The sequence below is a fragment of the Brassica napus genome, chromosome C4, assembly GCF_020379485.1.
Source record: "Brassica napus cultivar Da-Ae chromosome C4, Da-Ae, whole genome shotgun sequence".
In the NCBI taxonomy this organism is placed as follows: Eukaryota; Viridiplantae; Streptophyta; class Magnoliopsida; order Brassicales; family Brassicaceae; genus Brassica; species Brassica napus.
The window spans coordinates 15,398,172-15,410,771 of record NC_063447.1 but is presented as its reverse complement, the minus strand read 5'-3'; the positions used below and the strand labels follow the sequence as shown (position 1 = coordinate 15,410,771).

Here is a 12,600-nt window from a genome sequence, read left to right as displayed (position 1 = left end):
GCAAAACATTGTTTTCGGTTTAAAAACCCTATTTCTTCGGAAAAGCCTCAGAATATTCCGAGGAAATTCCGAAAAACACTTGGATTTCCTCGGAATTTCCTCGGAATATTCCGAGGCTTTTCCGAGGAAACAGAAACCCTAAAAGAAAAGCCTTAAATCTTCGGAAAAGTCTCAGACTATTCCGAGGAAATTCCGAGGAAATCCCTAAATCCTATTATCCCTCGGAATTTCCTCGGTATTCTTATATTAAAAAAAAAAGGGCGATGCTACTCTGTTTCCGAGTCATCATCACCAGATGAATCTGAATCTGGATCTTGGTGAAACTCTCCAATCTCTTGTTTGTCCTCTACGTGAACGACAGCTTCCTCTCCAAAGTCGGTTAAATCGACTACAAGGCCAACTGCAGCTAAATCTTCTGCTGCACTTAAGTTACTGGATGTGCTTGGTTGTAGTGGGTCTTCCAGCTCAGAACTTCCCTGAACTCGGCCTCTCGGGTTGAGTGATGTAACAATGACCCATGGATCATCTCTGTTCCTAACCCGGGGGTACTTGATATAACAAACCTGTAACATTTAAAAAATTATTTAATTTGTAAATAAGTGTTATTAATACACATGATGATGAATCATTATGAATAATTGATATATGTATATTTAATTACCTGATCGGCCTGAGAAGCAAGAATGAAATGATCATAATATTGCAACTTTCGCCTCGAATGTACTGATGTAACACCAAATGCATCTGTTCTCACACCTCGATCTGGAGTGTTCTCGTACCAATCACAATAGAAAACAGTACAGCGCAATCCAACCATGCCCGGATACTTGATTTCCATAATCTCCCGTATGTTTCCGTAGTATACATCATCTCCAGATGCAAAACAAACGCCAGCATCATAAGTCGTACTCAAACGTCTCCTCTTTTGAGTTGTGAATGCATATCCTCGAGTACAAAATCTCGGATATGAATTCACAACATACTCTTCTCCACGCACCATCTCGCGTATCCAATCGTCAAATGTTTCACCTCTGGTCATACCAGCAGACACCTATTAATAGCACATATATATGTTATATCAATATATGTGAATTAGTATAAATATGTGATAAATAATATTTTAATTTGTTTAAAGCATTCACATAAGTAAGCATCCATCCAGAAAATTCTCTACTTCAGTTCTTCAAGTTCCTCCTCTGTGGCGTATCTATATTCGAACCGCTTTTGTGCCATGAAAATTCTGTACATATGTTGACAATAATATAATTAATTAAGATTTAAATTTCAACTTGTTAAAATAAAATTTTGTAAGCTAATTTATTTACCTCTCATATTGAAGAAAATCTTCGCAGTTGGTGAGCAAATATGTTTGCAAATGACTGCGCTCCTGCTTAGTAAGTAGACGGTCCTTTGGTTTTCCGCTAAGTCGTCCAACATCTGTGAAGATGTCTGGAACCGTAACATGATATGTTGCCCGTTCGCCTCTATCATCATGCCGAGCAGGTCTTCTGTTTTTGGTCTGCACTTCTGCTGGAAAGTAGAACTCGGCAAAGTTTGAAGTTTCTGAATTTATCATCTGTGCGATTATAGAACTTTCCACCCTACTATAATTTTTCACCATCTTCTTCAAATGGTACATATACCGCTCATACAAATACATCCATCTATACTGCACAGGACCACCAAGTTCCAATTCTCTTGTCAGGTGAATAACAAGATGCTCCACAACATCAAAAAATGATGGAGGAAATATCTTCTCAAGGTTGCACTGAATCACGGCTATGTTAGTCTTCAAATTTTCAATACCTTCAAGAGTCACTGATCTCGTGCATAAATTGCGAAAAAAGCACTAATCCCTGCAATTGCTTCATGAACATTCTGTGGTAATAGTTCCTTGAATGCAAACGGAAGGAGACGCTGCATCATTACATGGCAATCGTGACTCTTCAAGCCGATAAACTTTCCTTCCTTCCTTCCAGATGCGTAACCGTCTGGAAATTCCACATCGTTTGAAATCCAATCAAAGAACGCATCTTTCCCTCTGCATCAAGTCGGTATATGGGAAAAGGAGCCCTACCATTCTCATCAACATGAAGTTCGAGCACATATATCGACTAAATCCAGTCTTGACTTCAAATTATCCTTTGTTTTACCTTGAACGTTAAGGATCGTGTTCATGAGATTGTCAAAAAAGTTCTTCTCAATATGCATGACATCTAAATTATGTCTCAGCAGATGATCCTTCCAGTATGGCAGATCCCAGAAAATACTCTTTTTGTGCCAGTTATGTAGCTCTCCAACCGCACTGACTCGAATGTTTTCATGTCCACCTACATCTGGCATCCTTTCTGCATCAAAATACCTAAACTGCTTCAACAAATCTTTCCCACTAACTTCCTCAAGTGGACCATCAAACACCTGCTTGTTCTTCGTAAACGAAGTCTTACTCCTGCGGTATGGATGATCAGGTGGTAGAAATCGTCTGTGACAGTCAAACCAACACGTTTTCCTTCCGTTCTTTAGTTGGAAAGCATCTGTGTCATCTTGACAATATGGATATGATAGCCTTCCATGCGTTGTCCATCCAGATAACATACCATATGCTGGAAAATCACTTATTGTCCACATAAGTACTGCCCGCATTTGAAAGTTTTCTTTACATGAAACATCGTATGTTTCAGCACCTTGAGCCCATAGTTGTTGCAACTCATATATTAGTGGCTGAAGAAACACATCAAGTGATCTCTTAGGATGCTCTGGTCCGGGAACAAAAATGGAGAGAAACAAAAACTCTCGTCGCAAGCACAAGTTTGGCGGTAAGTTGTATGGTGTAAGAATGACTGGCCATAGAGAATATTGTCTTCCACTCTTGCCAAACGGGCTGAAACCATCAGTACATAATCCAAGGTAGACATTTTTTTTCTCATACGCAAAGTCGGGATATTTTGATTGGAAATGCTTCCACGCTTTTGCATCTGAAGGATGTCTAATCTCACCATTTGTTAAATGCTCCGCATGCCATCTCATTGGTTGCGCTGTGCGTTCAGACTGATACAACCTCTGCAACCTTTCCGACAAAGGCAAATACCACATCTTTTTAAATGGCACTGGAACTCTTCCACTTTTTAAACGAGCCTTTCCACAAAATTTGCATGTAACCCGCTCTTCATCCGCCCTCCAATAAATCATGCAGTTATCGCTGCATACATCTATTACCTGATACGATAAACCAAGACCAGCTACCAGTTTCTGAACCTCGTAGTATGAACCAGGGGCTACATTATCCTCAGGTAGAATACCTTTTACAAAATCAGCAATCGCATCCACACAGTCTTCAGCCAAATTATAATCTGTTTTAATGCCCATCAGTCTTGTTGCAGATGATAAAGCTGAATGACCATCTCTGCAACCTTCGTACAAGAGTTGCTTTCCATCATCCAACATATCTTGAAATCTCATAGCTTCTACATTGGGTAAATCTTCCCCTCTAAAATGATCATTTACCATCTGCTCAGTACCTACAACATAATCTACATCCATTCTAATTGGTTCTTCTAACCTAACCGCAGGCTGAGGTTCGCTAGTACTACCATATTCATAATCAGTTTCTCCATGATGAAACCAAATTTTGTAACTTCGTGTAAACCCATTCAAATATAGATGAGTCCAAACATCCCACTCTTTAATAATCTTTCTATTTTTACAATTAGAGCAAGGACATCTTAACATACCCGTTTCTGCTTCCGGTTGTCGTTGAACTAACCCCATGAATTCGGTTATACCTCGTTGGTATTCTTCCGTAAGCAATCTCGTGTTCGGATCCAAATGAGGTCGATCGATCCAAGAACGATAATAATTTGAAGAAGACATGCTTTTTTCAATCAAATTCGTGTGTAAATATAGTATGTGAGAGGATGAAGAAATGGAGTGAATGAAGAGGTTGGGGGGTGCGGGTATTTATAGATGAAATGCTGCCGACAGTACCGAGGAAATTCCGACGGAATACCGACGGCAACGGCTCTTTCCTCGGAATTTCCTCGGAATTTTTAAAATCCCCAACGGCTCTCCAACGGCTATAATATATCCTCGGATATTCATCGGTGTTTTCCGAGGATTATGCCTTCCTCGGTATTTCATCGGTATATTCCGAGAAAATTCCGAGGAAACCCAAATTTTGGGCTCTCGGAATTTCCTCGGAAATTCGTCGGAATATTCCGAGGATCTCATTTTCCGTCAGATTGTCCGTCAGAATTACGATGTTTTCTTGTAGTGGTCTGAGATGTTGGAAGTTGTCTGGACGACTTACGTGTAAGTCGTCTGGTACCAGTTTATTTTAAAAATAATTTATAAATCTTGTAAAAAATATTTTGATGCGTGAAAAATAAAAATCATGTAATTATAAACAGTTTTAACTGATATAAATTAAGATATGATAAAATTGATTTGTTTTCAAGATAGATGAGTGGAAGTAGTGAATCATGATATTCTTTGGTTTAGGAGTTTGGCAAACATATGTTGTAGTATTGTATGTATTCTTAGGGTTAGATTTTGGAAAACTGAAATGTTTTTTTCAAAAATTAGTTTTCACCTATATGTATTTATTTCTGTGTATAGTAAACACTTCTCAAGTCTGATTTGATTTTATGAAGTGTTTAATTAGATAATTAAGTTTAGGGGTTATGTTTAGGGTGTGGACGACTTATATTTCAGTCGTCTGTTGAATAATTTACCCGGACGACGTATATTTCAGTCGTCCACATCGTACCGAACCTTTAATTTTACCAATTTACCGGACATATAAAAACTATTTTTTCACTATTTCACAACTTTACGAAACCGTAGCGCAGTTTCTCTCCAAGGGCGATTTCGAAGGCGATAAGACGAAAACCCTACCGTGGTCGTGTTCCGCCGTTATCTTCGCCGGTAATCTCTCCGACTACGACGAATCTCGTTTCTCCTTCATGCGGTATAGTATTTTCTTAATTTAAACTGACCATCCGCTTCCTTTTTTTTCAGATCTGAAATCTCGTTTGCCAAACTCCGCCGCCGGTATGTTATTTCTCATGTATTAAGACGTTTAGCTGCCGGAAAACCCTAAATATTTTAGTCTTGATTCTTCTTTTCCCTTCGATTTGCAGATCTATAACGGCTTGGGACCACATCTTCTCCGACCATATCTTCTCAGACAATATCTTCTCCAACTGTAAGTCATTCGTCTTTTGTTTAAAAGATTGTTTTTCTATTTATTCAGATATGCATGCTCAACAAGATTTTGAGATTGTTGTAGTCTTTTACTGAAAGACTACTTGGACGACTTCCAGGAATTCTTCTACGATGTCTTACTCCCTGGACTAAGTCCAGGGAATAAGACATCGTAGAAGACTTCCTGGAAGTCGTCCATGTAGTCTTCTCACTTCCTGGAAGTCATCTGAGTAGTCTTCTCACTTCCTGGAAGCCGTCTGCAAGTCTTCTATAGTATTTAGAATATTGCGCTACCTATGTGTTTGAGATGGTTGTTTGTGATTGTTTGCAGGCCTTAAAATGGATTTACCAGAACTCCCGCCGAGGATGTTTACATTAGGAGAAGAGCCCGCTGCAATCAGGAGCATTTCGTATCATTCTGATGACACGAAGTTGTTTAAAGCTCTATGTGATTGTCTCACAGCTGACGAATATGAGGATCTGAAGGCGTCGAAGTTGGGAGTGTTCATCAAATTCAAGGAGCTTGAGTTTGGTTGGACTTTAAGGCTGGTACATTTTATGCTCTGTTTCCAGCTGGACATCAAGAAGAAGTTTGAGCTCTGAAGTCTTGTCGCTTCACAACATGCGAGGTTTTCACTAATAGAGTTTGAACACCTCACTCGTCTGAACTGCGATTATATCAAGGACCTGGAAAATCCAAGGTGTGAGGTTACGAAGGAGATGGCTGCTTTATGGGAAAAGATGCGTGTTGATCTCGATACTGGGCCAAGTATTGAACAGATAACAGAAGCATTTTACCACTGCTACGAGTGGTCTCGGGATGATCGCATGCGTCAGGGATACCTTGCCATCTACGCAGGATACATTGAGGGGAAAAAGTTCTCATCCGCTACACCAGCTAGTCTTGCAAGGCTAGTGATGGATTTAGAAAAATTTGAGAATTATCCATGGGGAAGAGTGGCGTTTAAGGTGCTGATGGATTCTCTAAAGGCAAAAGACTTGACGCAAACAGGTTACACTGTTGATGGGTTCATACAAGTCGTCCAAGTGTGGGCGTACTATGTTATGCCAGAATTGGGTGCTAATTATGGGTCTCCCGTACCAAACAGACCGTCTCCACTGTTGCTGGCTTACAAGGGTGGCAAAGGACAACGCAAATGTTTTAAGGCTGCTATCAAAAACCAGGTACTTAACTTCACTCTCTAAGACTTCTCAGACGATTTAAAGTTAAGTCGTCGGAGAAGTCTTCCAACAAAAATACTTTTCAGACGACTTAACTAAGTTTACATCTTTTATTTACTGCAGAATAACGTGAACAACTTCGTTCGGAAGGACCTTGATGAAATGTTTCCAAAATGGGACGGAGACGTAGATGACCCTGCCGCAGATAACATAATTAAAGTCATGTTTAATGATCCTGGATGGAAGTGGACCATGGACTGCTGGCAAGTCACCGGTACTCACAAGGTTGTGAAGATGGAAGTGAGTCCAGGGAAGAATGAAGTGAGTCCAGTGAAGACGGAAAAAACTACAATGAAGTCAGAGAGTGTTGTGAAGGAAGAAAGTAGCATACCTCGGAAGAAAGCTCGTAAAGAGTCTTCTATTTTTGCTTAGACACTTGCGTCGGGTAGTGATGGCTTTGGGATGACGAAACAGCAGATTGAAAAGGCCTTCAAGGACATATCTGATGCCATTAGTGATGGCTTTGGGACGTGCCTTAGGGAGATCAAGTTACTGGGGGGATAGGACGGTAGCTGTGGAGAAGAAGGTGGGAATCACCAAAAAAGGGGTTCATCTGATGATCGTCAGCTTAAAACCACTTCAAATCCACCAAAACCTGTGCACGAACCCGGGGTTAGTACCAAAACCTCTCCCAAAATTGCAGAGAAGAGAGTCACTAGGCAAAGTGTTAGGAAGAGTCAGAACTGATGTGCTTTGTTTCTTGTGTGCTATAATGAACCATTGTATGCCTTGATTCTGAACATGTGTGCTTTGTTTCTAGTGTGCTTTGATGAACCATTGTATGCCTTGATTCTGAACATGTGTGCTTTGTTTCATGTACGAATTTGATCTTTGGTTAATAGTTTTTAAAAACATTGTGAACTCTAAATTGCAGAGTGAAAGTGTGAATGGGGCGAAAGCAGGACATAAGAAAGCCAAAGAACCGAGTCTTGCTACAGAACCGAGTTCCTCGAGAGAGCTCTGGCTTGTGAGACCTGCAGACGACTTACCGAGTGATGATCCTAGCGTTCTTATATTGGACAAACAAGTTTCCACTGCTTCAGATTTACTCTTGGAAGAAGCTAGAAGGCAGACAAAGAAGGAGACTGCTATGGTGAATCTCCGTGAAAAAAGTGAGCGAGAAAGGAAACTTGCTCCCACACAGCAAACTCCTTTTAAGGGAAACAACACTGCCAAACAGATCATTCCACACAAAAAGGTTGGCCGAGTCTATGATCCTTTTGCACCCTATGACAAGAAGAAGTCGAAGGAGCTCACTGAATGGCTGCAACAAGATCCGTAAGTTGCTGTACAAAAATGATTATTTACATTTGATAAAAAAAAAGCATCCATTTGATTATTTAAATTTTGTGTTTGCAGTTCTTATAAACTACCTCTGAAAAAAAAACCACGTAGATGTCCAAGTCGATTTTATCAGGTCCTCCGAACCCCCTTAGAATGGCTGACCGACCATGTAAGTCTTCTGCTATTTTCTTACTCTTATACGTAAGTCATCTGTAAGTCGTCTGGTAGTTTTCTGATTTGCATAAGTCGTCTGGTAGTTTTCTGATTTGCATAAGTCGTCTGTAAGTCGTCTGGTAGTTTTCTGACTTGTATAAGTCGTCTGTTAGTTGTCTGGTACTTGTATAAGTTGTCTGGTACTTTTCTGACTCGTCTGTTAGTTGTCTGGTACTTGTATAAGTTGTCTGGTACTTTTCTGACTTGTATAAGTCGTCTTTGAGTCGTCTGGTAGTTATCTAACTTGTATAAGTCGTCTGTAAGTCGTCTGGTAGTTTTCTGACTTGTATTGTTTTATATGCAGCAAATGGATGCTTTTATTAATTTACTGAGGCAACGGTACCAAGACCATCCACAACATTTCAGGAGCGACAGAATGTGCTTTCTTGATCATATATTTTCTCGGCAGTGGAGGGCCTCCTACCCTGATTTTAAGAGCGGCAATGGAGATGCCAACGGTTTAGGAAGAAGACTCCCTGGTGGGGCGTGGAATTATCATGCAAGCGAGATACCTTCTTTTTGAAAATCTAAGAAGGTTTGGGGGGTGGATGTGGATGATATCTATGCACCTGTGAACTTCAAGAACCAGCATTGGATTGCTATATGGATATCGATCCCTAAGAGGCACATAGTCGTCTGGGACAGCATTATCGGTCATATTAGCCCTGAAGAACTCGATGAGGTAATGAAGCCTTTTGTCACAATGGTCCCTTATCTGCTTGTTGAGTGCGCGCTCTCTGACGAACAAAAGGTTCAATACACATTGGAGCCATACACATATGCGAGACAAACCGATGGAGTACCTCAGTGCCAAGCTGGCGATTGTGGCCCCTTCGCTCTGAAGTACATTGAATGTCATGCTCTTGGGATGGAATTTCCCAAAGCGTTTAACAAAAGAAACGGGAAGAGCATCAGGGAGAAGATGGCGGTGGATATATTTCAAGAGCTTCCTATGTGCCATGAATGGGAAAACTAAGACAATGATGAGAACCTGGGAACGTATGAGTAGATATTGGATGTGTTATTTGTATTTGAACTTGATGCTTTTGTATATTGTTGTATGGTAGATTAGGGGACGTTAACAGGGTCAGGATAGGATGATGTTTTTTGTAACCTATCCTCATATCAAACTAGAATTCCGTAAGAACTTAGTTTGGTAGTGCAGTAACCTGTCGGGATATGTAATGTTTGACCAGAAGGTCTTCTGGACGATTTACCACCACTTCCAACAAAAATACATCTCAGACGACTTAATGTTAAGTAGTCTGAGAAGTCTTCCAACAAAAAGACTTCTCAGACGACTTAACGTTAAGTCGTCTGAGAAGTTTTTCAACAAAAAGACTTCTCAGATAAGTTCATAAAACATAAACTCTACAGATAAGTTCATAAAACATAAAGTCTACAGAGACAATCATAAAACATAGAGTCTACAGAGAAGTTCATAAAACATAGAGTCTACAGATAAGTTCATAAAACATAAAGTCTACGGAGAAAATCATAAAACATAGAGTCTACAGAGAAGTTCATAAAACATAGAGTCTAGTTAAGTCGTTGGACGACTAACCAGAAGGTCTTCTGGACGACTTACTTGAAGGTCTTCCACGTTAGTTCTTACATTGTGGATGCTTATGGCCAGTTTCTTTGCAGACTGAGCACCTATAAACCCTGTGTTGCTTCCGGGGTTTGCGTCCTCTCATCCTGGATAGCTCCAACCAAGATTGCCATCTTGATTTCTTCTATCTCCCCGGACCACGCTTTACTTCCGGAGGAAAGCATGTGCGTGCCTCAACAAGTTGTCCAACACAAGGATATATATTCTCTGAGTATCTTGCAAACAAAGTATCCTTTGAGTAGACCGGCCATACAAGTGTGGAGATGTGCACACCAGCTGCTGTTCCAGCTGCTATAGCATGAGAGCAAGGAATTTTCTCGACTTGATAGACACCACAATCACACTCTTGAAGTTCTAGATCAACATTACAGTCCCTATTGCCACCTTTCACAAAGAACTTCCATCCATCAATTTGTTGGACTCTCAGAGTATACGCGTTCTCCTCTCAAATAGCAAGCAAGTGTTCAACACCCCGACTATGTTGAGTTGTAAGACTCAAAGCATCTCCTCTCCTTTTCCAGTACCACCTTCCTAGCTTCTCCCTTATGAACTCCAGCAGGAACTGAATAGGAAATCCTCTTGCTGGCTTCAGTGCGGAGTTAATTGATCCAGCGATATTGCTCGTTTTTAAGTTGTACATGTCTCCCTGACAATGAACCCTTGACCATAGGCTCACATCGGCTTCCTCCAGATACTCAGCAAGATCCGGATTTGCACTCCGTATCTCATCCATGTACCGATCAAAATCGTAAAGTGTATGAGCATAAGCAGCACCTTTCACCAAGTACAAGAGATGCTTCCCTTTATACTTTTAACAATATTCTCTTGAAGGTGATAATAACATATTCCTCGGGTTGCCCAAGGAAACACCTTTTCACACGCATTTATAATGGAGGAGTGCCTGTCGGAGACTATCACCAGAGGATACTCATCAGATACACAATTCGCCAATTTTGTGAAAAACCATTCCCAAGATTCATCATTCTCACCATCTACGATCCCAAAAGCCAATGGATATATCTGAAAATTACCATCTTGGGCGGCTGCAACCAACATAGTACCCTCATACTTCCCACTTAGGTGAGTCCCATCCACCACAATGACCCTTCTCTGATACTTAAATCCTCTGATAGAAGCTCCAAAAGCGAGAAATAGATACTTAAATCTATTCAGAGAATCAAGTTCTATAGCTGTGATAGAACCCGGATTTGCTGCCTTGATTTGCTCCAAATATGAAGGCAGTCGCTCATACCCATCTTCCGCTGATCCTCTCACCATTTCTTGCGCATATAACAATGCTCTGTATGAAGTGGTGTAATCAAGTGTCATGCCAAACATGTTCTTCATTGCATCTTTGATATGCTGCGGATTCAACCCATCAATGATTCCAACACGATCTATGAAAAGTCGACCAATGTACTTCGAAGTACAGCGTTTCTGCTGAGCGATTCTGTCTGGGATGGAACCTGTATGGGTTGCCACATACTTGGTTAGCCAAAACGTTTTAGTCCCATGTTTCACACTTGCTCGGACCTTCCATTTACAACCACTAACACGACATGTTGCCACAAAGAGAGTTTTCGTTGACTTGAATATTCTGAAGGAGAACCTACGCCTCACCGCTGTCAACCGCAACTCTGAAAGCAGTACATCCTCACTAGCAAAACTCTGGTTGACATAGATTCTGTCTGCAGATGATCCTTCTCCTTCACAACCATATGCCCCTTTGTAATCATCAAAACATATTTCGTCATCTTCTTCCTCATCTTCGTCTTTAACTATTCCATACTCACTATAATCCTCAGCATCAGCGACAACAGGGATGTCAGCATCCTCCTCCCCATCATGATCCTCAACTTCTTGCCCCACCTTAGCTTCATCCCCCTCCTCAGCTTCATGCCCCTCTTCATCTTCATCTTCATCCCTCACATCAGCTTCATCCCCCTCCTCAGCTTCATCCCCCTCCTCAGCCTCATCTCCCACATGATCTTCATCCCTTTCTTCTGAAACCGTTCTCATCTTGCTAAAGCTTGATATACAAAGACGTACTTCATGCGTTTTAGTTATCTCGAGCAAGTTCCGAACTTGTCTATCACTTGTAACATGAATATGAGGAAGGTCTGGAGCCATCTGTTGTAATGAGTAGGTTAACTCCACAGACTCTGTGTTCATGTCCAGGTTATAATCTTCTTGAGCCATTTCAACAAGATCAGCATGTGTCGAACCTTCACTCAAGAATAACATTCTCGCTCCTTTGAAATGATCAACCACAAAATTCCAACATCCATCTTTCAACAACCATTCTCCATACACTGCATGTAACTGACGCATCATCTGAAAAAGTCAAAATAAAACACATTAGCAAACTTAGAACAAAGAAAATGAAAGTTTATTAAAGATCGAAGCGGACGACTTCAATCTAAGTCCTCCTGACGACTAAAATGTACGTCGTATGGTCAACGCAGAGGTTATTTTTGCAATTGACTTTGAAATCTGTTATTTCAGACGACTGAAAATAAGTCGTCTATTTTTGTTTGGTTAAAAAAAACTCCAAAAAAGCTAGACGACTTACATTTCAATCGTCATAGGTTAGTTTTGCATTTGACTGGATTATTTCAGAAGTTTGACTTTCCTGGACGACTTACGTTTCAGTCGTTTCGTGAAAATTAAAATAATAATATTTTTTTAAAACTAGACGACTTACAATTAAGTCGTCATAGGTTAGTTTTGCAATTGAAAAAAAAACTTCAATATTTAATTATATATAGACGACTTACAATTCAGTCGTCCATCAGACGACTTACATGTAAGTCTTCCAGGATTTACGAGATTTTACCAGAATCTCGAAATAAAATCTTGGACGACTTACATGTAAGTCGTCAGGCGGATGACTGAATTGTAAGTCGTCTGGGTATAATTAAATATTGAAGTTTTTTTTCAATTGCAAAACTAACCTATGACTACTTAATTGTAAGTCGTCTAGTGTTAATAAAATATTGATATTTCAATTTTCACCAGACGACTGAAATGTAAGTCGTCCGGGAAAG

The 12,600-nt window shown here is 40.4% G+C and overlaps 1 long non-coding RNA gene across 1 annotated transcript; it reads left to right on the top strand.

Moving 5' to 3' along the window:
- The first annotated feature begins 7,051 nt into the window (after positions 1 to 7,051).
- Positions 7,052 to 9,031, top strand: LOC125585380. Its single transcript, XR_007322305.1, has 2 exons — positions 7,052 to 7,897; positions 8,246 to 9,031. It is a non-coding gene; the product is annotated as an uncharacterized LOC125585380 (long non-coding RNA).
- The last annotated feature ends 3,569 nt before the right edge of the window (positions 9,032 to 12,600 follow it).